Raw genomic sequence first — 23,612 nt, forward strand, 5'->3', positions numbered from 1 at the left:
AAACACAATCTGCCAAAACTCATACAAGAAGAAATAGACCATCTGAATAGGCCTACATCTATTTTTAAAAATTGAATCAATACTTAATCACCTTCTAAAACAGAAAGCACCAATCCCAGAGGAGTTCACTGGTGAACTCGACCAAACGTTTAAGGAATAAATTATGCCAATTCCCTACAATCTCTTCCAGAAGAAAACAGCAGAAGGAATACTTCCTAACTCATCCTATGAGGTCAGTATCACCCTAACACCAAAACCAAAGACATTACCAAAAAAAAAAAAAAAAAACCTCAAAAAAACTAAAGACCAGTATCTTTCATGAAAATGATGCCAAAACCTCAGCAAAAATATTAGCAAATCAAATCCAACAATATATACATAGAATTATACACCATGGCCAAGTACAATTTATCTCAGATATGCAAGTCTGGTTCAACATTCAAAAATTTATGTAATCAATCAATAAACAGGCAAGAGAAAAAAATTCACATGATCACATCAATAGATGCAGAAAGTGCATTTGGCAAATTCCAACACCTATTTATAATCAAACCTCTCAGTAAACTAAGAATAGAAGGGATTTTTTTAAAGGATAAAGAATATAAAAACAATACAACATAATACCTAATAGTGAGAAATGAGAACCTTTCCTTCTGAAATCAAGAACAGGGCAAGTATGTCCTCTTTCACCACTTCTTCTCAACACTATGCCGGAATTCTTAGTTACTGCAATAAGATAAGAAAATAAAATAAAAGGTACACCTATTGGAAAGGAAGAAATAAAACTGTCTTTGTTTGCAGATAACATCATTTTCCATGTAGAAAATCCAGAAGAATCAACAACAACAAAAAAAAACTGGAATAAGCATTTAGAGCAAGATTGTAGGACACAAGGTTAATATACAAAAGTTAATCACCTTTCTTTATAACAGCAATGAACAAGCAGGATTTGAAATTAAAAAATAAATTTATATTAGCATCCCCAAAAATGAAATACTTAGGTATAAATCTCACAAAATATATATAAGATCTCTATGAGGAAAACTACAAATCTCTGATAAAAGAAATCAAAGAGCCTGGGCATGATGGCTCATGCCTGTAATCCCAGCACTTTGGGAGGTCAAGGCGGGTGGGTTACGAGGTCAGGAGTTCAAGGCCAGCCTGGCTAAGATGGTGAAACCCTGTCTCTAATAAAAATACAAAAATTATCTGGGTGTGGTGGTGGGTGCCTGTAATCCCAGCTACTCAGGAGGCTGAGGCAGAGAATTGCTTGAACCCGGGAGACGGAGGTTGCAGTGAGCCGAGATTGTGCCACTGTACTCCAGCCCAGGCGACAGAGCGAGGCTCCATCTCAAAAAAAAAAAAAAAGAAAAAGAAAAAGAAAAAGGAATCAAAGAACTACACAAATGGAGGTATATTCTATGTTCATGGATAGGACAGGATAGAAATATTGAAGGTATTGTCAAGATATCAGTTCTTCCCACCTTGATCTATATGTTCAAATGCAATCCCAATCTAAATCCCAGCAAGTTATTTTGTGGATATCTATAAACTGATTTTAATGTTTCTGTGAAGAGACAAAAAAAAAAAAACAGAATAGACAGATCAATGGAACAGAATAGAGATCTAAAAGAAAATTCCTACACTCAACACTTCTGACACCAAATGTGTGCATTTTCCATACCAAGCAATTCTCCAATTCTCTGCAGATACCAGCAATTTAATAATAATTTAATTCTGACACTGTGTTAATGCTGACACCTAGAGTTAATATAGACCCTGAAGGTTAAGGGTTCAATTAGACAAGAGTACACCCTACTTCAGTTGCAAGTCACAAGTACTTGGTGCCCAGGATACCTGCTCCTTCTAACTTGATGATATTGTTTGAAACTGTGACCCCACTAAATCTCCCCTCAAATTGTAATCCCCAGTGTTGGAGGTGGGGCCTGTTGGGAGGTGATTGGATCATGGGGGCAGAGTTCTCATGAATAGTTTAGCACCATACCCCCTTGGTACTGGATAGTGAGTGAGTTCTCATGAGATCTGTTTGTTTAGAAGTGTGTGGCACCTCCCCCCACTTCCTCCTACTCTGGCTATGTGATGTGCCTCACTCCTGCTTTGCCTTCTGCCATGACTGGAAGCCTCCTGAGGCCTCCCCAAAAGCAGAAGCCACTGTGCTTCCTGAATAGCCTGCAGAACCGTGAAAAAATTCAACCTTTTTTCTTTATAAATTACACAGTCTCAGATATTTATTTATAGCAATGCAAGAACAGACTATTCACTTGACTATAAATTGGGGGTTCCCACAACTCTCACCTCATGTTTAATAATTTGCCATAAAAGCTCTCAGAACACAAGGAACACATTACTTAACATTTATGAGTTTATTATAAAGAATACAGATGAACAGACAGATAAAGTGGTACTGAAGGTGAGGTCTGGAAGAGTTTCAAGCAGAGTAACTTGTGTTCCTGTGTAGTTGGGGTACACCACCCTTTCCTGAATGGGCACGTTAACCAGCCCAGAAGTTCTCCAAACCCTGGAGATTTTTCAGTGGAGGCTTATCATGTAAGCATGGTAAGTTATTCACTTAATTACCAGCCCCTCTGTCTCCCCTGAGGATAGGAGTGGGGCTGAAAGTTCCAAGCTTTTAATCATGGCTTGTTCTTTCTGATATCCAGCTCCCATCCTGAAGCTATCCAGGAGCCTACCAAGAGTCACTTCATTAAAACAAAATATGCTCCTATTACTCAAGCGATTCTAAGGGACTTAGAAGCTGAGTCAGAAACCAGGGGCAGACACTAAATATATATTTTTTATTACATCACATGCTCAGAAATAAACCAACATAGTCAACTGATCTTTAACAAAGGGGCAAAGGCAATTCAGTGAAGAAAAAAATAGTCTTTTAAACAGATGGTGATAGAACAACTAAACATCAACATGCAAAAAAATAAATCTAGATACAGACCTTACCCCTGTAGGGGAGGGAAAAGTGACTCTTCTCCACCCTCCTGGGTTCTTTGGCTGGGCTACAGCTCTTAAATTGACATAAGACAGATTAACAAAATGAAAGCCATTTTTAATTACATGCACACACATAGAAGTCCCACAAAAATATAAAACTTGAAGAAGGGCTAGATGACTGACATTTACATAGCATCTTAAGCTACAGAAAGAAATAGAGCTTGGGGCTCAGAAGGAGCAGTGGTGGAGACAAATTATGGGAAGGTAGGTGGAGAAAATGTACTATGAAATAAAAGTTGCCTTGTTATGCAAATATAAGTAAGGCTCTTCGGTGATAAAGGTTTTCTTGGAGTACTTCTCTTCCTGATACAGACATCTTCACGAATGTAAATTTCTTTATATTTGTAAATTTCTATTTACAAAAGGAGTGTTTTATACTTTAGACAGCTGAGGGGGTGATGAAGAGCTTTTCCTGTGTTGGCTGGTTCTCAATTTCTTTCAGCTCAAAGTAATCAATATGCCACAATGGCATATATTGGGATGGCATATTGTGGTCTCCAGCAAGTCATATTGGAGTAGTGTGCCTGAGCCCCAACACACCCTTCACAACAATTAGCTCGAAATGGATCACATACCTAAACATAAAACACAAAACTATAAAACTCCTAGAAGATAACATAGGAGAAAAATCTAGATGACCCTGTATTTGGGAATGACTTTTTAGATGACACCGAAGGCATGATTCATGACAGAATTGATAGGCTGGACTCCATTCAATTTTAAAACTCCTGTTCTGCAAAAGATCCTGTCAAGAGAAAAAAAGACAAGCCACAGACTGGGAGAAAATACTTGCAAAAGAATCTACCTGACAAAGGAATGTTATCCAAAATAAACAAAGTACTATTAAAAACTCAACAATAAGAGAACAAAAAACTTGATTAAAAATGGACCAGAGATCTTAACGGACACATCACCAAGGAAGATGTATGAATGGCAAATAAGCATATGAAAAGATGCTCTATATCGTATGTCATCAGGGAAACACCAATTAAAACAACATTGAGATACCACTATGCACACACTAGAATGGCTGAAAATCCAGAACACTAACATCAAATGCTGCAAGGATGTGGAGCAAGAGGAACTCTCATTCATTGCTGGTGGGAATGGAAAATGGTACAGCCACTTTGGAAGACAATTCGACAGTTTCTTATAAAACTGAATATACTCTTACTATACAATCCAGCAATCATATACTTTTTTTTTTGGCATTTATCCAAAGGAGTTGAAAACTAATGTCCATACATAATCTGCACATGGATATTTATAGCAGCTTTATTCACAATTGCCAAAGTTTGGCAACAACCAAGATGTCTTTCAATAGGTGAATAAATTAATGGTAGTACATCATGAAAAAATATTATTCAGCACTCAAAAGAAAAAAAAACAGAGGAAACTTAAATGCATATTTCTAAGTGAAAGAGGCCAGTCTGAAAAGGCTACATACTGTATGATTCCAACTTCATGACATTCTAGAAAAGGCAAAATATGGAGACAGTAAAAAGGTTAGTGATTGTCATTAACGTTTTTAGTGGCTTAGTGGGGAGGAAAGGATGAATAAGCAGAGCACAGAGGAATTTTAGGGCAGTGAAACTACTCTATGTTATTATAATGGTGGATAAATTATACATTTGTGCAAATCCATAGATGTACAGCACCAACAGTAAATCCTAATATAAACTATGGACTTCAGATGATAATGTGTGTCAATATAGGTTCATTGATTATAGCAAATGAACAATTCTGGTGGAAGATGTTAATAAGCAAGGGGGCTGTGCTACGTGTGGGAGAAGGAGATGTATGGTATATCTCCAACCATCCCCTCAGTTTTGTTGTGAACCTAAAGGTGGTCTGAAAAACAAAGTCTATTTTTTAAAAAAGCATTAATGAGAATCTGGTGAAATTGCAGCCCTCATACATGGCTGGTGGGAATGTCAAATGATACAGCTACTTTGGAAAACAGGTTGGAAGTTCCTGTAAAGGTTAAACTCAGCGTTACAAGACCCAGCAATTCTGCCACACTACACTGCCTCAGTGGTGCATTAAAAAACTAGATTCTTCTCCTCATCTGTGTTACACTGACTCAATACTAATGACAGTTTTTCCCTCTGATTTTTACCTCTTTTATGCCCTTGGCATAGTGACAAATTATTTCACAGTCCATGCCTCCTGAGTTATCTTCTCTTTAGAAAACAGTGGTGTCTTAACAAATAGCCTCAATGGCCTCTAGCTCACAGGATTTTCTAATGTGTTATCCATCCTCATCATTTGCCACATGGTAATTTATGAAGATGGTTCAGACTGGTCCCAAATAAATTTGTGCTATCTGCTGATGGGACCACTAGACATCTGAGGTTCCTTGTTCATAATCACCCTAACGCTTTTTCACTGTGGCCTTTCCAAATTTTACAGTACTTCTCACAACCATTTCCACCTTATTCTCAGTAAATAATTTTACTGACAAAATGTAAGTCATTAGAGAATGAGCTCTTCCAACTTTGTCCCACTCTTAAAATACTTTGTCCATACCACTTGGTTTCCTCAGCAATTGCCCAGGTAGGTTCTCTTTCTGCTGACTTGATACAAGATGCCTTAAGATCAAGGACTGTCATATTTTTCATCTTAACTCATTCACATAGCTCAGTACTTTTCACTTAGTAGTTAATTATGCACTACATAAATGAATATGCAGCAATTGAAACAAATCCTTTACTACAAAAATCCTAGACTTCATCTATTTCATTGACATACCAATCCATAATGTTCATTGAACAGAGTGGAAAGATGGACCCAAACCACATTTTATACCACTTGGTCCCAGCCAGCAGCAATGCAAACCCATCTGAGGGGAAAATAGGGACTTTCCTTCTAGTAATGTCATTTCAGAGAACAGTAAGGCAGGTATCGCACAACTTCATTTTGGTTGCAAAATAGTTCTTTGTGGTTGTTCACAGAAATAATTTGGCCAACTTTAAAGTTCATTTAAGTTACTTCAATGACAGCTACCTACTACTTTCCTTAAAATTTCTATTAAAATTCAGAGAAGAGCCCTGATCTCTTGTGAGGATGTTTTGAGACTTCACAGGGTTGACCTTGCTTTCTTTTTACGACAGACAGGCTTTTGTTTCTCTTCTCCCTTCCCTCCCCACCTGAACACCCATATCAAACATATTTTAACAATGTTATTTGCTAAATAGAAGACCCGATTTAGGTACTTATAAAATATGTTTCAAGTCATTCCATGGATTTTACATCTTTGATGCTGTGGGGACCTGTTTTACATTCTCTGAAATCCCCAGACACTGCCAGAGCCACTCAAGCAGCCCTTGAAAGGACAGCATAGGTTGGAGCCCATTTCACCCACGAGAAATGAAATTACAAGTGAGAACAGTATTTGCTTTTTGGCATATTTGAGTTCTTGCTCAAGCATGTGAACAGGGTCACCAGGTCAGTGAGCTTCCCCGGCTTATGTCTCTGAAGACATCAAGTACTTCCTCACCTGAGAGTGCCGCCCACGAGAGCATGCACCGTGTCACCCAAGGCCGAGATTTACAGCACGGGGGTGCAGTCACCAGGCAACCTGCTGAGACCTGGCAGACTTTTCCTTAGCTATTCCTCTGGGCACATTTGCTTACCTTTGGCAGGAGTGCAAAGGGCATAGTAATCTCCAAAAGCCGCTTTTGCTGTTGAAGGAAATGCCGGACTCCTGATACAGTCTCCTCCTGATGTATTTCTTCTTCACCCTGTATATTTGTGGGGCTCGTCTGTTATTGTTTGTTTGATTTTTAATCTGGGAGCCCCTCCTACTATGAGCTTTGTGACAAAATGAACCCTCTTAAATTTGAACTGAAATGACTTGTCATAGGGAAAGCCCTGAAGTCGTGGTGAAACAGAACGAGGTAACATCTTAAGACAGAGCAACAGGCCTTGCTGGCCCAGGGTTCTTATCTGGCTTGGAGGCAAGGGTGGAGCTCATTAACGACTTCACAGGTAAAGGCACTTTACTTTCAAAGAGTAAAGTGATTGTGCTTGCTGATTGATTCCCAGAGGTTAGCAACCCAATCTTAAATGGTCACACCAGCATACAAAGCATGAGCGTCCATTTAAATGTGAATATAAGAAAGAATTTAAGGTACAAATTATTAATCTGATGCCATTTACAAGTCAACTTCCCTTACTAGGCTGTGATTTCCTAGCAGTCAGCATCTGTCTTACTCATTTCTGTGAGTTCAATGCTTCAGTGGGTGCCTGGTGCACAACAGAGGGTATTCAATTTATTGATGGGACAAATACATGGCGTAAGTGAAATTGTAAAAATTAATTAGAATTTAGCAATAAAGTCTTTAAAAGTTTTGGTAATCAGCCACTTCTTACCAGACTAACATCTAACATTTAAAAATAATGAAAAGAGTATAATTGACATGTTTGTAACACAAAGAAATAATGCTTGAGGTGATGGATACCCTATTTATGTGAAGGGATTATTATAGTGTGCCTGTATCAAAATATGTACCCGATAAATATATACACCTACTATGTACCCATAAAAATTTAAAAAGAGTAACATCTGAAATAACCACAAATCACTGTCTTACTATAAGCTGATTTGCCTGCTCAAGTTTAAACAGAAAGCCACTGTCACAAAACACACTGGTAACCAGCCTTACTTCATCGTCTCCAGGGATCATAGGCAGTAGGGAGAAATTCTGTGAATTCTTCCTCCTGGAGCCTTGGTTTGCGAAGACTGTGAAGTTACCAACTATGGTTTAAAGTGAATTACACGTCTATTTTACGTATTTTTCAAGGGCCCAGTCAATTTTAACTACGTCACATGAAATGCAGCTGCTGAAGGAGAGAGACTCTGACAAAATTGACTGCATAGGCCTAATTTCAACATAGTACAATAACATCATTAGTTTCAGTAACCTCACCTGCATTTCTCAATCCCTTAACAGAGCTTCTTGATAGAATACAAGTGGAGTGTGCACAATTACTGCCCACCCTCCTTTAAGAGGAAAAGCGTAGATGTGAGCAAGGAGCCACACTGTCCCAGCTTTTAGAAATCATTTGTTAATAGGTATTTTCTTTGAAAGTTTGTGTTTGCTGCACCAAGACACCATTGTTTGTATTCACTGTCGCCAGCTTGAACATATATAGCCAAAGAGCCATTCACTGAGAATGTGCCAGCTGACAGCTATGAGGTGTGTTTGCAAGAGCTCTAGTGATTTACTTGTAACACCATCACCACCACCCCACCCCCACCCCAACACACACACATCTTACGAAGTTTAATGCAGCAGAAAGGAACTCTTCTAAAACGAAAAATAAATTATTTTACAGGCAAAACGTAACTTTTTTTGAGAGCATAAATAAGTACTGTTCAGCACTCATGTGTGATGAAAAAATCATTGTTCAGAGTCAATGGCCATCTTTGTGGAGAATCATAGAAGCTTTATAACTTGTTAATAGACCTGAAAGTTTGCAGAAGCTTAACTCTCCCACATAACCATTTCCATGAACCCATGGAAACTACCAGCATGTGATTACTTTGCTCAGGCTTTCCTGGACTTCTCATTCACCCTGGATTCATCGTTCCCTGGATCATCAATTCAGGTCCCTTTCAGATTGTGCAGGCCTCATATTGATCTATCATTCTGCATGTTGGGATGTGGGCTCAAGAGTTCACGTTGAAAAGCAGCATTTGAACAGCTGAACCCTACATAGTCACAGATATGAATCAATTACTTTCCTGATTCTTAAGGGCTACCCTCAACTCATTTTCACAATAAAATAAGAATTGACGTCTGTTGATCTAAAATTCCCCAAGCTAGGTGTTGATGCTATTTTCTCAAGAACCTTACTTCAATTACCATTTCTTACTTTCCTGCTTTAACCTGTTGTTCTTAAGCATCTCTTCCCTTGAAGCATGCTCAATTTCTTCCAGAGAAAACACAAAAAGTTTCTTTTCACTCAGTTTCCCATTAGCTCTTTCTCAAATCTGCTTTTTTCTTCCTACTGCCATTTTTCAGAGAGGTCTGTATTTCTTTTCTTTTTCTTTCTTTCTTTTTTTTTTTTTTTTTTGAGACAGTGTCTCACTCTGTCACCCAGGCTAGAGTGCAGTGGCACGATCTCGGCTCACTGCAAGCTCCACCTCCCAGGTTCACGCCATTCTCCTGCCTCAGCCTCCCGAGTAGCTGGGATTACAGGCGCCCGCCAACACGCCTGGCTAATTTTTTGTATTTTTAGTAGAGGTAAGGTTTTACCGTGTTAGCCAGGATGGTCTCGATCTCCTGACCTTGTCATCCGCCCGCCTCGGCCTCCCAAAGTGCTGGGATTACAGGCGTGAGCCACCGTGCCCAGCCAGAGAGGTCTATATTTCTACTTCTACTCTCTTCCTCCCTAGTCCCTGGCCCTGGCTTCACCACCAAATCCCTCGTGTAGCTTTAAAAAATTCAGATGACAAATGTTCAGGCCTCTTCTCTTTAAATCCCAGCACAGAACATGTGGGATAGAGATTGGAAATTCCATGTGTTTTAATCTCCAAAAAGGACTGAGGCATAGCCAGGGCTGAGAAGTGTGGCCTTAGACCTTTGCAATTACTTCCACCTCCAACGCTATTTCCTCTCTAGAACATCTCTGATAACCTCCTGATCACTAACTCCAACTGCCTTTTCTCAGTACCCGTCCTTCTGCAGCATCTACCCTGATGAACACCACTTTCCTGGCTCTCTTTCCTTGGTTACCCTTTCTTTGTCTTTTGTCCCCAGAAAACTTTCTTTCACCTCTGAGATTCACCATTGAAGGCATTCTTCAATATTTCATTGTGTGCCTTTGTTTTCTATTTTTACCATCAGCAAAGGCAACCTCAGCACTCCTATGGATCCAGACTTCTAAGTGCTGGATCTGCTTTTCCTACTGTGAAAAACAGATCACATAGCCAGAATTCTCTGTCCCTGAGGTCACTACAGGGGAAGGCATACAGATTCAGGGTTCTCAATACTTACAGAACTCACTGCGAATGAACTCATGCTGGTTCCATTGGCAGAAATTGATTCAGTAGGTCAGGTTTGAGCCCCTACCTGTAATCTTGTATTTGTTCAAGTACATAGATAACAGTGATGTGCACCAGAGGTCAAGCATTCTGCTAAACATCATAATTAGTTGTTTAGCAGCATTTATCCTGAAGGATTCCAACATTCAAAAAAAACTCAAGTGCCATTCATTGAACTGCTAATGGCATCTATAATTTATCATGTCTGGGGAAGAAGCAGGAAGTAAATCTTAGTTCACACAGATAGCATCACAGTGCAGATTTCCTGAATACAACCAGATTCTTTCTCTCCCCATATGACCAGTCTTAGCACATTGTTCTCATCCAAAAAAAAAAAAAAAAATCCAACTGCAAAGTCTCAAAGATTAATGTAGCTCCTTAGTTCCATTTTATTGAGAGAAAGGTTACATCTCATTTATACAATACTTGATTTAAAAAAGTTTATAGACATTTTTATCTTAAAATTCTACTCTGAAACAATAGCCAAAATAATCTCAATCTCTCTCTCTCTTCCTCTCTCCCTTTTGATAGCTTTTTGTTGGTATTAATTCATGATATGGTTTGGCTGTGTCCCGACCCAAATCTCATCTTGAATTATCATGTGTTGTGGGAGGGACCCTGTGGGAGGTAACTGAATGATGGGGGCAAGTCTTTCCTGTGCTGTTCTCATGATAGTAAGTCTCATGAGATCTAATGTTTATTATAAGGGGCAGTTTTTCTGCACAAGCTCTCTTCTGTTGTCTGCCACCATGTAAGACATGCCTTTCACATTCTGCCATAATTGTGAGGCCTCCCCAGCCATGTGGAACTGTGAGTCCATTAAACTTCTTTCTTTTGTAAATTGCCCAGTCTTGGGTATGTCTTTATCAGCAGCGTAAAAATGGACTAATACAATTCGCTAATCTTTTAAAATCACGACTTCTAAAAGCTTTCTCCCTATGGGAAACATCAGCCTATGGTGATGGTTATGGCAACGATGGTCACCATCCTTACCTAGATCCAGGCCCATTTCAACCCTTTACAGACTGTATGTGATATGCCTTCCAGTAAAACACAGGCCAGGCCCATCAGAGGCAGGAAGCTATAGGTAGAGTTGATAACTAACAAATGGACAGCCTTGAGGTCCAAAAGAGAACAATTATGAAACATGGAAGAGTAAAACTAAGAAGATAATTACCTATCAGGAAATACGTTTGGAGAAATTTTATGAGAAGTGATTAAGGTAGTGAAGAAATGCAAAGCATTAAAACAAAATGTTAGTGCTATAGCAAACAGGAAACTAAGTTGAATGGGGGGCTAATCAAATGACATAATAGTATAAGAAAAAGGTAAGACTGATGTCCTAAATAAATGTTTATGGTTGACAGGATTAAACAAGCTTCCTGTCTTGACTGTGTACTTGTCAACAGCAGGGACCAAGTTTCACAATCTCTGGAGCGAGCCTGGTACATATGTTGGTGGATGAGGCGCGAACAAATGCATGGACCTGGACTCAGTTGTACTGCTTTTTGTGTGTTTTTTTTTTTTTTTTGAAACAGGATCTCACTGTCTCCCATGTTACAGTGCGGTGGCCAACCACAGCTCATTACAGCCTCAACCTCCGGGGCTCAAGCCCTCCTCCCATCTCTCAGCCTCCAGAGTAGCTGGGACTACAGGTGTGCACCGCCACTCTTGGCTAATGTTTGTATTTTTTTGTATATATGGGGTTTTACCATGTTGGGCAGGCTTGTCTCGAAATCCTAGGCTCAAGTGGTTTGCCCGCCTCAGCCTCCCAAAGTGCTAGGATTACAGGTGTGCGTCAGTGTGCCCAGCTGTACTGCTTTAGTAATATACTGACACCTTATTTGTTGACACAAATTTAGCAGTTTGTTTTAAATAACATGATATCACTCAAAATCATTTTACCAATTTACTTACTCCCCTGTTACCCTTTCTTCTTACCTTTGAAGCATTCAGAAAAATTGGATATGTCTCTGTGTCTGCATGTGTGTTTTACTGGAGAGACATTTTGCTCCACATCACCTTTCAAAAAAATTACATCTGTTTTCAATAATACAGCCTCAACCTTCTTGGCATTTATTTATGCTGTACAAAGCCTAGGAAAATAAGACATTAGCAATATCATAAATAAAATGCTGGCTATTTAAATATAGTCAAATCTACATTATTTTCACAAATGGATTCAAATTACTAATATATGTTTGCATGTGGTCTTTCAGGTACATAATAATATGTTAGTGTAAATATGAAGTTAATTTTAATAAATAATATTTGTTTCGATTCTGGATTATGTTATAAAATCAATAAGAATTTGTTGATCTAGTTAAAATTACAAAATAGAGATGCATGCACTAAAATAGTCAAGGAAAAGTGTTAATAATGTATCTGCTTTCAACATATAAAGTAAAATAAACATTTTTTCCAAAGATATGTCATCAAATATGATTTGAGAATAGATTCAGTGCCTTGCACCTCATGTTGGCTGACTGTTCTACTCCAAGTATGATTCAAAGTATTAATTTTACTTCAATGTCTCTATGATTCAGCAACTACATAATTCCTAAATAACCAGATATTCTTAGATATTATTAATATAGTCCCTGATGTATGAAATTTGGGTTATCTTTGACCTAATATGATTAAATGACAATCCCTTAACTTTTAGGTGCATAATAATATGCTATTCTAAAATTATAATACACTTACCTCATTTGGAGATGGCTATGGCAGGCTCTACTAGCGTGATCTTATTAAAATTCACATTATGAAATTTTCCATGTTTTGATTCTCTACTCATTGAGCACTCTTTGGAAAAAATCTGGCTTTCCTTGTTCAGCAATCTACACTCCAACTTTAAGAAATTCTGTAAGTTACAATAACAATGATAACTGTCACACAGACCAATATGTCTATATTGACACAATTCTTACTGGCACATTTTAGTCTATGTGACAGTTACAGTTCTAATTGTCCATTAGTAAATTGACATTCTGTTTTTTAAAAAATAAGTTACTTTCTCATTCATCTTTGTTCATCTTTCCATGAAACCACCTGGAGTAAGGATCATCTTGCAGCATCATGATACTGACATTGTGTCTTGTGGGCTGACACATATGGTGCCAATGGCAGGAGCAATTAAGGACTTGGATAAAAATTAGGTGGTGGTGGGGGAAGCAAAATAGGAGCAATTAAGTTTTTGGATGACACTCCCATCAGGAAACAACGTAAAACAGTGTAGTGCCCCCTTAATTTCCTCACCACTCTGAGGAACCCAGGAGAGCTGCACCTAAATCCAAAAACAAAACAAAACTGATTAGCCAAAACTTTCTCTATGACACCTTTACATAGTCATTTATTTGCATTGGTTTAGTTATAACAAATCTTGCTTTCAAGTTTACCATTTGTAGCAATAGGTAAGTTATTATAGGTTGATTGACATCTCACCTGTTTCTAGTTTATAGACAGTCACATTCCTTCTAAATACAATCACTACCTCTAGAGAAAGTTTGAAAAATGCCTCTATACTAGTCAAAAAGGGTAGTTACCAGCAGGGACTCAGAGGGAGTGACTTTATAGAAATACTAGCCAACTTACACATTCACCAGAGTCAGTTCTTAATGATTTGAAACAATTTCCTAATACCCCAAACATTGTCCCACTAAAATAACAATGAGACATCAAAGCAATCGCCTGGGCCAAAAATAATTCAGATTGTTAGCCATGCTTCTGACCTTGTGTATTAAGAAAACAAACATCGAACATAGCTGCCAACAAACATAGGTTGCTAGATTGAAGTACTGCTATGAAGTGGAAAGAATGGGAAGGTGGTCATGGCCATAATGATAAAAGCTAATATTTATTAAATATCATTACATGCTGGCATTCATCTAATTACTTTACATAAACTATTTGGTTCTTACGCTACCTAACAAGGTGAGTTCTATTATTATTTTCTTCATTAAAGAAAAGAAGAAACTTAGGGAAAAGAAAGGTTATATGACTTGTCCAAGGCCACAGCAGGTAAGGTAGGTGGTCAAGGTGGGATCTGAACTTAGGCTAATTACAAGTTTATAGTCTTAACCATTGCACCACAGCTACTTTATAAAAGAGGGCTAAGGGATGGGGGGTACATGGGGCGGGGCAGAAATACTAATCCTCATTTTTGTACTTGTGAGACTTTGGACGAATATTTGAGTTCTCTAGGCTCTTGCTCTTCAAAGTATCGTTCTTCCAACAGTAGCATTTTGTGTCACTTGAGAGCTTGTTAGAAAAGCAGAATAAAAATCTGCATGTTAACAAGATCTCCAGGTGATTTATATGTACACAAAGTTTGAAGAAACATGGATCTAGGCCCTAACAGGAAAATTTAAAAGCTGATCAGTGTGATACCAGCAGTCTCTTTCAACCCAAAATTCTATATATGTGTGCACGATGCTTCAAATATGTAGGTGTTTGACATGTCCACGCATGCTCAAAATCAAATGCTGGATATTGTTCACAATTGGAAAAATAATTCACAAATTCATCATCATTTCTTGGTATATAATTTGTCAAAGTTGGATTACATGTACTGTGTTGATTAAATTAATATAAAAACAAGTGAAAATGTATTTGAATTCTGATGTTTGCATTTTATATTGATGTTTTCTCACAGTACAGACTTATATTTAACTAACATTTCAACGTTGAATACAACTATAATTTATTCGTAAGTAAAATTTAAACAATTGTCTTCAAAAGGTTAGCAAAACTTTGATTCATTTTTGAGTTGCTTTTCCCTAATGAAGACATTAATTGCTTTTCCTATCTTTTAGGAAAATGTACAGTCCATGCTCCATTTTCTCCTTCTTCAACTCATTAATCACGTATGTTTTTCCTCTTTCCACTAATGACAATTAACTTCTGGAAGTTATTGAATTTTACAAATGAGCATGAGGAAATAACAAGGAGGCTATAACATCACTATCCTGATATTTTAATAAGTAGATGTATTTTAATTATTTATGATACTTTGTAACATGCCAGTAAATGCTTTCTAATGCTTTTTGTAAAGGCAATGAAGTCTTAATAATTTTATATCTGACTATTACTCCTTGCTATTAAATTTTTCACTGGCAATGTAAAGTGATACCACTGACAGGATTATGAGAATCAGATTTTTGGATCAGTAAAGTTTGAGTCATTGTATGACTACCATTTCTGCAATTACCCCAGAAAGAACTTCATTTTGTTATATGTTGATGTCACTGCTTTTGTATTGCTCCTTGGAATGATCCTCCTTTGCAAACATGTTTATCATCGGCAAAAACTGGTTTTCTATGTTTGTCCTAATGACTGGTTAGTTTGAGTGAAATACTAACTCCCAATCTGCCAGTAACCACTGGCTGACTTTAGACAAAGAATTTCCATTTTCTGGGCTCTTGCTATTCAAGGTATCGTTCAGTTGTAGGCTCATGCTGGGGTCTACTACTGGGTCCCAAAGCAGTGAATGACACAGCTGAGAACAGCTGACTGTAACTTGCTGCTTACATACAATAAGCTCTGTGGTTGGGGAATTCCCCGTGTTCATCCCAAATGTCCCTGATGTGAACCACTGGATTCATTTCTGGACTGACTCTCACTTGCCACTTTGGATTAATGTGCTTGCATGACCTGCCCAAAGTTAAGTTCATTTTCTGCCCTGGACACTCCCTCCTTAACCAGCCTCTTCGGCCCCATACACTCCTCCAGGCTCCTGCTGTATGTAAGGGGGTGAGAGGGAATCAGAGATCAGATGGGAAAAAAAATCTGTGGGTTCTGTTTTACTTTATGTTCAATTTTTAAGACTTACAACTGTATATCCATAAGTAAAAATGAGATACAAAGGAACTACAAAAGAGACTGATGAGCATGTTGCTGAAAAACTAGTACTTTAAATTTAAATGAAACAAAGTTAAACAGTATTCTCAGTTGCACTAGCAACATTTAAAGTGCTTATTAAGCCTCCGTGGCTAGCTTCTACCATATTGGACAGTGCAGATAGAACATTTACACCACCAAAGAGAGTTCTATTCTGGACAGTGGTGCTCTAGTTAGTTTATATATACTTTTTCATTTACTTTTAATAGCAACCTTATGAGGCAGGACATTACCCCAGTATTCACACAAGGACTCAAGAGACTCAAAGACAGTTGGGAGGCTCACTCAGCTAGGAAGCGAAAGAGCCGGAGTTTGAAATCAGAATTCAGAGACATTCATACTAAAGATTTAAATACTGATCTGTCTGACTCTAACTTTCCATTCTGTTAGATTCTAGATGCCTAACTGCTAACAGTATGAACGTGCATCTTAGAATATAATTTTGCAGTTGATCATCTGTTTCAACCCCCGTTTTGTATATGAGACTAGAAAAACTATTTTAAGTTCCAAATAGTAGTAATTTTTTTTCTTTTTTTTCTACAAGTCTACATTATAACATTAGAGAAAAACGCTAACATTTCAAAATATTTTTTCCCATGACTCTTGCATCTCCTTCTTGGACATAGTTTGATATAAAGTGGTGGGGAAAATAAGATAAAATAAATTAATATTTATTGAGCCTTAACTTTATGCTAAACACTGTGTTCATTTGTAAACAAGAATGCTGTGATGTAGGTATTATCCTCTTCTTGCAAACAAGGAAACAATCACAGAGATGATGTGTTGGATCCATGCCCTTGGACCTCTTCCTATTATTTTAAGCACCTAATCACCACATCAATTATTTTGGATTTGTCTCACTTCTCCTGTCATTTTTCTACATGAATTTACTGAATCCCTTACACTCTCCCTTGATATACAGTGTGGCAATGAGCTGATCCCTGTGATGCCCACCATCTTGTCATTTACACTGTCATCCAGAAAAAGATGGCTTTTTAGAAAGATGGCAATGACCTTTTAACTAAGCTGTAAATGATGAAGCCTGGCAGCACTGGGATACAACATATATTCTAGACCTGCAGCTTAAATACGTTGCCATTTCTTTAATGATTAGAATATTAGGAATCTGGGAAGCCAGGTGGGTGAGTGAAGATGGTGCTTCTCATGAATGGACCAAATGATTCAAGAGGCTACATTAAGACGCTTTAGCCACTCTCTGTGTTCTAAGTTTAAATTATCAAGGGAGAGAATCCAATGATTCTCTCTTCCTGATGCCAAAGTTTTTGGAAAAATTACTACATGAAATCTTGAGTTGATAATTCTCTGGGATGCAGGAAATCATCCTCATTTCATAGATAGGGAAATAAGTGCAGTTCCTACATTTATACGGCTATTTAGCAAGCGGCCAACCTGAGATTTGGGCTCAAGTCTGATTGACTTCCAAGTTCATGTTTTACTACTACCTCACTCCTTAAGTTATACAGAGGAAGAGGAGTTAGGGCCATAAATGCCATTTAAGTATCTAAATAAGACAAGACACCTGGAAGCCAGGTGAAATCAGTATATATGCAAGGTCAGTCAGAACACTGGGGCAGGTTCCAAAGAAGCTATAAGACGCAATGCCTCTTTTTGGCACTTAAAGCATAATAGGAAAATGATTTTTAAAGAAAACCAGTCCAACACCGAAATAGCAAGATGGTATCTCACTATATAAGGAGAAGTCAATAAAATTGTATAATATCTGAATTATAAATTTTTAAATCAAATGTGATGTTATTTCTAAATACATAATGGAAGTCTAATGAGGTCAAGAAATAAAGGCCTAGAAAAAGTCATGGTTTACCAATGAGTAAGAGGGTTTATAATTACTATACCAAAAGAGTATTCAACAAGCAAATCTCTGATTACATGTAATTACACTGTTAAAAGTAAAGTAGATGCTTCTAAAACTGCTGTTAAAAACAGTTTGTTCTCTTATATAGTTAAGGAGTTTACCTTATAACTTGATTTGCAGCACTAACTTAGTTTCTAAGTCCTGTCAAATACTTAACATACTGGTAACCATGTGCCCAGACCCTGATCAAATTAGCATAAATTCCAAATTAATCTGATTTAAGGAGATTTTATTACAAGTTCAGCTTTTCATTTTCCTTCAGAGACATCTCTGAACATAAATAAGTGGAGTTCTTGAAATTTAGTAACACATTTTAACTTGTGATTTGGCTGTCTACGTCCTGATCCTTAGCTTAGTTAATCCTGAAATGAAGCTCGTGGAGAGAAACCTAGAAAACAAAATCATCTTGAAAACATGTAAGAAATTGTGTTCAAGGATGCAGAGATGTTCTCCAAGTGCTATACACATGCCAGGCAGTGTTGATAAATTAAAGAACAGATAAAATTTGGAACTACTATAACAGAATAAACAAAACATTATTGCCGTGGTTTGTTTAAATATATGCCAGATGATTAAAATTTCTATCTTCTAATTGCAATTTATTTTTAATTTAATTTTGAAGCCTTATGCTGCTAATTGTTTCATCTGTTTTTGTTTTTACTTAAGCACATTATAAGCTCTTTAAGGAATTATGGATTATGGTGTTTGTTTGTTTGTTCGTTTGTTTTTGAGATGGGGTTTCACTCTGTCACCCAGGCTGGAGTGCAGTGGTGTGATCTCAGCTCACTGCAACCTCTGCCTCCCAGGTTCAAGCGATTCTCCTGCCTCAGCCTCCTAAGTAGCTGGGATTACAGGTACGTGCCACCACACCCGGTAATTTTTGTATTTTTAGTAGAGATGGGGTTTCACCATGTTAGTCAGGCTGGTCTCGAACTCCTGACCTCGTGATCTGCCCACCTTGGCCTCCCAAAGTGCTGGGGTTACAGGCATGAGCCACCACACCCGGCCAGGAATTATGTTTTATACTCCTGGTTCCCGACATTTCCTAACACAGTGCTGGGTAAGTAGCAGTGCCTGCCTGGGGAAATACACTGAGAAAGATTATGAGTTAATGACTAGACGCCATCAAGAGAGATTGCCGATGGTTGGTTAGTGATGTCTGCTGTGTCCTCAGGAGGAGGATGTGGCAGCATACATGCCACCTGTTTTTCCATCCTATTAGTAGACATTCATTTCATACTTGTTAATTGAATAAAAAACATAAACAGGAAGAAAAAGATGGTTGTAGTTCAGTTTCACTATTGAGTTTAATTTTCATCCACATTCAATAAAAATTATACTGCATTGAAGATTATTAAGCATAAAACCAATAAACTGAAATTTAAAGGAAAATAAACTATCTGACAAAATCATCAGAGATAGTTTGTGTTCATATCTGACCTATTCCTTCAGATCCTATATTCAAGACAGGCTCACCTGAAATGTTCACGTCTCTATCCAGAAAATGTCAAGGCCTCAAGGGTTCTCAGAGCTCAATAGGATGGACAGAGCTGTTCTCATTGAGGCTGGCTCAAGGGAAAAACTCTTCTGCAAATGGGAACTGGGTAGCATCATCACAACAAAAGGTTATCCCAGTGGTGCTGTTTTGAAAGTGCAGAGCTTCTAATGAAGCTAATGTTTCCCACCCCCAAACAACCTTTGGAGTCCTTGCCTTAGTACCTGGTAGTTCTAGTAAGAAAGATAACATATATAATTATACCTACCACCCTGCCCCCCCTCCTCAGACACACGCACACATCTACCTTGACTTGTACATCTTTTCAGCTACATCGATGAGAATATGCCTATCTCTATGATTTGTAAAAGTTGCAGGGAAAGTAGACTTTCCCATTGCTTTCTGAATAGCCTGCTTAAGAAAAAGGTGGGGTTAGATTTTGTTGTTTGTACTTTGTGTTACAGAAAAGCAACATGTAGGACTTGGTACCTGAGGAAATTTTTCACCAAAAATAGGTTGGCAAAAATAAGTACTAATGGCTGGGTGCTGTGGCTCACGCCTGTAATCCCAGCACTTTGGGAGGCTGAGGTGGGCAAATCACCTGAGGTCAGCAGTTCAAGACCAGCCTGGCCAACATGGTGAAACCCTGTCTCTACTAAAAATACAAAAATTAGCTGGGCGTGGTGGTGCACACCTGTAATCCCAGCTACTTGGGAGGCTGAGACAGGAGACTCACTTGAACCTGGAAGGCAGAGGTTGTAGTGAGCTGAGATTGCAGCACTGCACTCCAGCCTAGGCAGCAGAGTGAAACTCTGTCTCAAAACAAATAAACAAAAAGTACTTATTTCTCTAGTAACAACTTTAAAATAAAGGAAATTAGAAAAACATTGTCATCATAATTCTACATTGCAATTTCCTCTAATATCTTACAAAATCCCAAAATGTACACAAGTACTCTGTCAAAGGTTCTGTCTAATGAATATATTTAAATTCAAGTAGTATGTTGAAACAATTGGGGGGGAATTATTCTAGTCATAGTTGTGTAAAACTCTCATGGTGCTTGAGCTAAGAAATACAGCAATTTTTTAAAGCATTGATATGCCTTGCAGAAAATGATTTAAAACCATGTGTTTGATGCTAGCTGCCCATCCACAGCACCTGCTCTCTGAGACTCATGAAGTCTACACTAAGCAAGGTGGGTGGTCAAAAGAATCCACAAGGCCATTAGATTTGACCCCAATTATCTTTTATTGTAAATAGGCCATATGTCAAATTCCAAGATAAATTGGAAACATTTGATATATCTCCTGCTTCTAGATTAATTTTAAGGGTTCATTTTCTATTCTTTCAGACCCTTTATTTGGTCTGCTTTGCTCTTATGTTTGAAGGAAAAGATATATTTGCCTTTGTAGATTTGAGAAGATTTTATCTTTAAAAACACTTTTGGAAAAAGAGAATTTAACAATCAGAACATAGTTTGGGGAAAAATGGCAAGAAATAATTGTACTCAAAATTTATGATAATGGCTAATATCCACTGAGTTTCTTCATGGAAATCTACGTTTACTAAGGGGAAAAAGATAATTAAGAAAACATTCATTACCATGCTCACCAGAGATGGATGCTTTAACAAATCTCCTCATTTCCCCATTCAAATCATTGCTATATCCATGCAAACTAACACAAATAAATATCTCACACATGAAAAATGATATTCCTATGAACCTTTGAGGTATATTTAGAACAATTCCTCCTTAAGATAGACTATTAAACCACTGAAAAAACTCTGATTTATTCAAAAATGAAAATAATGTAAAACAGTGTGACCTACAACCAAATAGACACCACATGAATGATTCAGGATGGTGTAATTTTCATAAAACAATTTGACATTAAAACTAAACAGCATAGCAAAATAGAATACAAACTCCCTCTTCTCCTGAATCCCAATTTTCATGGTCCTGAACAATTTAATATGTACTTTTGTATTTTGTACACAGATAATCAGTCAGAGAAAAATTTCTGTAAAAGCAGTGGGTTTTTTTTTCCAAATTAATCAGAATGGAATGAGGTTTAAGTCTAATTTTAAAGGATTTGTCTATTTAGTAAAACATCCCTGGAGTTAGAGAATTTATTGTACAAAGTGTGTTTATTCTGTTTTTTCCTTGCTTTGCTTTGCTTTTTTCTTTTTGGAAGTCTATTCTATGGGTGCTTGCTTGCCAGATTAATTGCCCTTGAAACCATGAATATAACCACTTCTGTGCTCATTTGTATATGGCCAGGGCTCTACTTCTTAAATCAGAGTTATTGTTTCCACTCCACAGATAACACAAACAATATAAACAATAGCTGCGAGCGGTGGAAAAATGAAACAGAGCTGAAAAGGGAAAGAGCAAGAAAAGCAATAAAGGGCTGAGTGAAGGAAAGAAGATCTCACTGTAATGGAAAGAAGACAGCATCCTGCTCGATTCCTCTTTGACCTCTGCTGCTACTTAATTTTGAATTTTGTGTAATGATACTGAAGAAGCGATGAGTGGTAACTGGTGAGGTAATGACCTCAAACGCCCCTCGGGTCGCCCTCAGGTCTCTCCTACCCATATCCACTGACCTCGCTTCTGACTGTCCCATGCCTCCCTTCCCTCATATGACTCCAAGTCTCCTTTCTTCCGTGCAGTTGCTTCCTCTAATGCCATTCTTTATTCTGTCTAAATCTATAAAAGAGCATTATTATGTGTTCAGCTAAGAAGAACACAGCTAAGAAAGAAAATGGAGAGACATTTAGCTTAGCTTTAAAATATATATGTATATACACACATACATCATCTAATGAACTTTCCACCTTTCCACAATAAAGCATTAATAAGAAGGAAGCCAGATCCTCACAGTATCAATGATCATTAATGATGTATTCATTACCAATAAGTGTTAGTGTCACATCGATGATGTGTCTATATATATACCTAATTACAATATTAAATAGCCAGCATGTATGATTAATTTATTTTTCTAAGCAAGTATACAATATTATTAAGAAGCTATTTCTTGAAAGAGTCTTTTGCTATGTTGATATATAGGCTTTGGCCATATGAGAATTCCATCATACTTTTTAGACTGATTCTTTAAAAACATGAAAAATATTACTGTTCATAAGATTACTGAGAAAATTTGGTTACCCTCAGGAGATAGAAAAAAGCAAAGGATCTCTAGACTTGCATTTCTTCATTCAGCCAAGCTTTTGTTTTTAAATATAATCTGAGATATATAATGTACGAAAGGTAGCTCTCTGCAGCTTCAGGGAGAGAGAGCACAAGTTCTGATGGCAATTGTTACAGCCTTGGCCTCCATTACCAACCATCCCATTGGCCCACAGAGGAAAGTAAAAACCTGAGCATTCCGAGTGATCTAAAACGGGCAGCATTACTGCGCATCAAGATCTCTGATGTGTATAATAATGCTCCCTCACTCTGGGCCCAAAACAAGGCCCTAAACCAGAGAAATATCACATAGAAGGCCATCCCCGATCTAAGTTGGAAACTCTGGCTCTCCCAAATACAGTCTGTGATATTCCAGCAATGCCGTCAGATAATATCCCCTAGATAACTAGGGGATATTAGACAAATCACTCTGCTATCTGGGTCATTTTTTTTATGCCGCCATGAAATGAAAAGCCCTAATATTTCTGTACTTTAAATAAATAAATATTGCTCAATGGAATTTAGGAAAATCAATAAAAACCTTTTTTTTACATAACCTAGTATTTAGCATCAACTCAATCAGTATCTGAGTATCTACTTTTTAGAATAATGTTGGCTTTTGTTTCTGCCATTGTTCCTATTCTGATTTTATAGTTGTATATTTACCTGACACAAAGTGAAAAAGAGACAGCTCAATATACGGAACATACTATTTTATTATTTATTATATAACTCTGAAAAATTTTGCATAAGGGAAAAGTTAAAACAAAATGTCCTAAACTGAGGTTTGTGGAGTTAGTATTTTACTTATCCATATGTTTAACTTGTATATCTGAGGACTTTTAGAAGATTAATTATACAAATGCATTGTCAAAGTGATCAAAACACATATTGGGCACAATCTAATTAACAACTTTAACTTCCTCACAAAAGAAAAGGGGTAGACTTTTGTGTATTATGAAATAAAGAAAAAGAAAAGAAAAAAAGAAAGAAGAAAAGAAAGAAAGAAAGAAAGAAAAAAAGAAAGAAAGAAAGAAAGAAAGGAAGGAAGGAA

The sequence above is a fragment of the Hylobates moloch genome, unplaced genomic scaffold, assembly GCF_009828535.3.
Source record: "Hylobates moloch isolate HMO894 unplaced genomic scaffold, HMol_V3 SCAFFOLD_9, whole genome shotgun sequence".
Lineage (NCBI taxonomy): Eukaryota > Metazoa > Chordata > Mammalia > Primates > Hylobatidae > Hylobates > Hylobates moloch.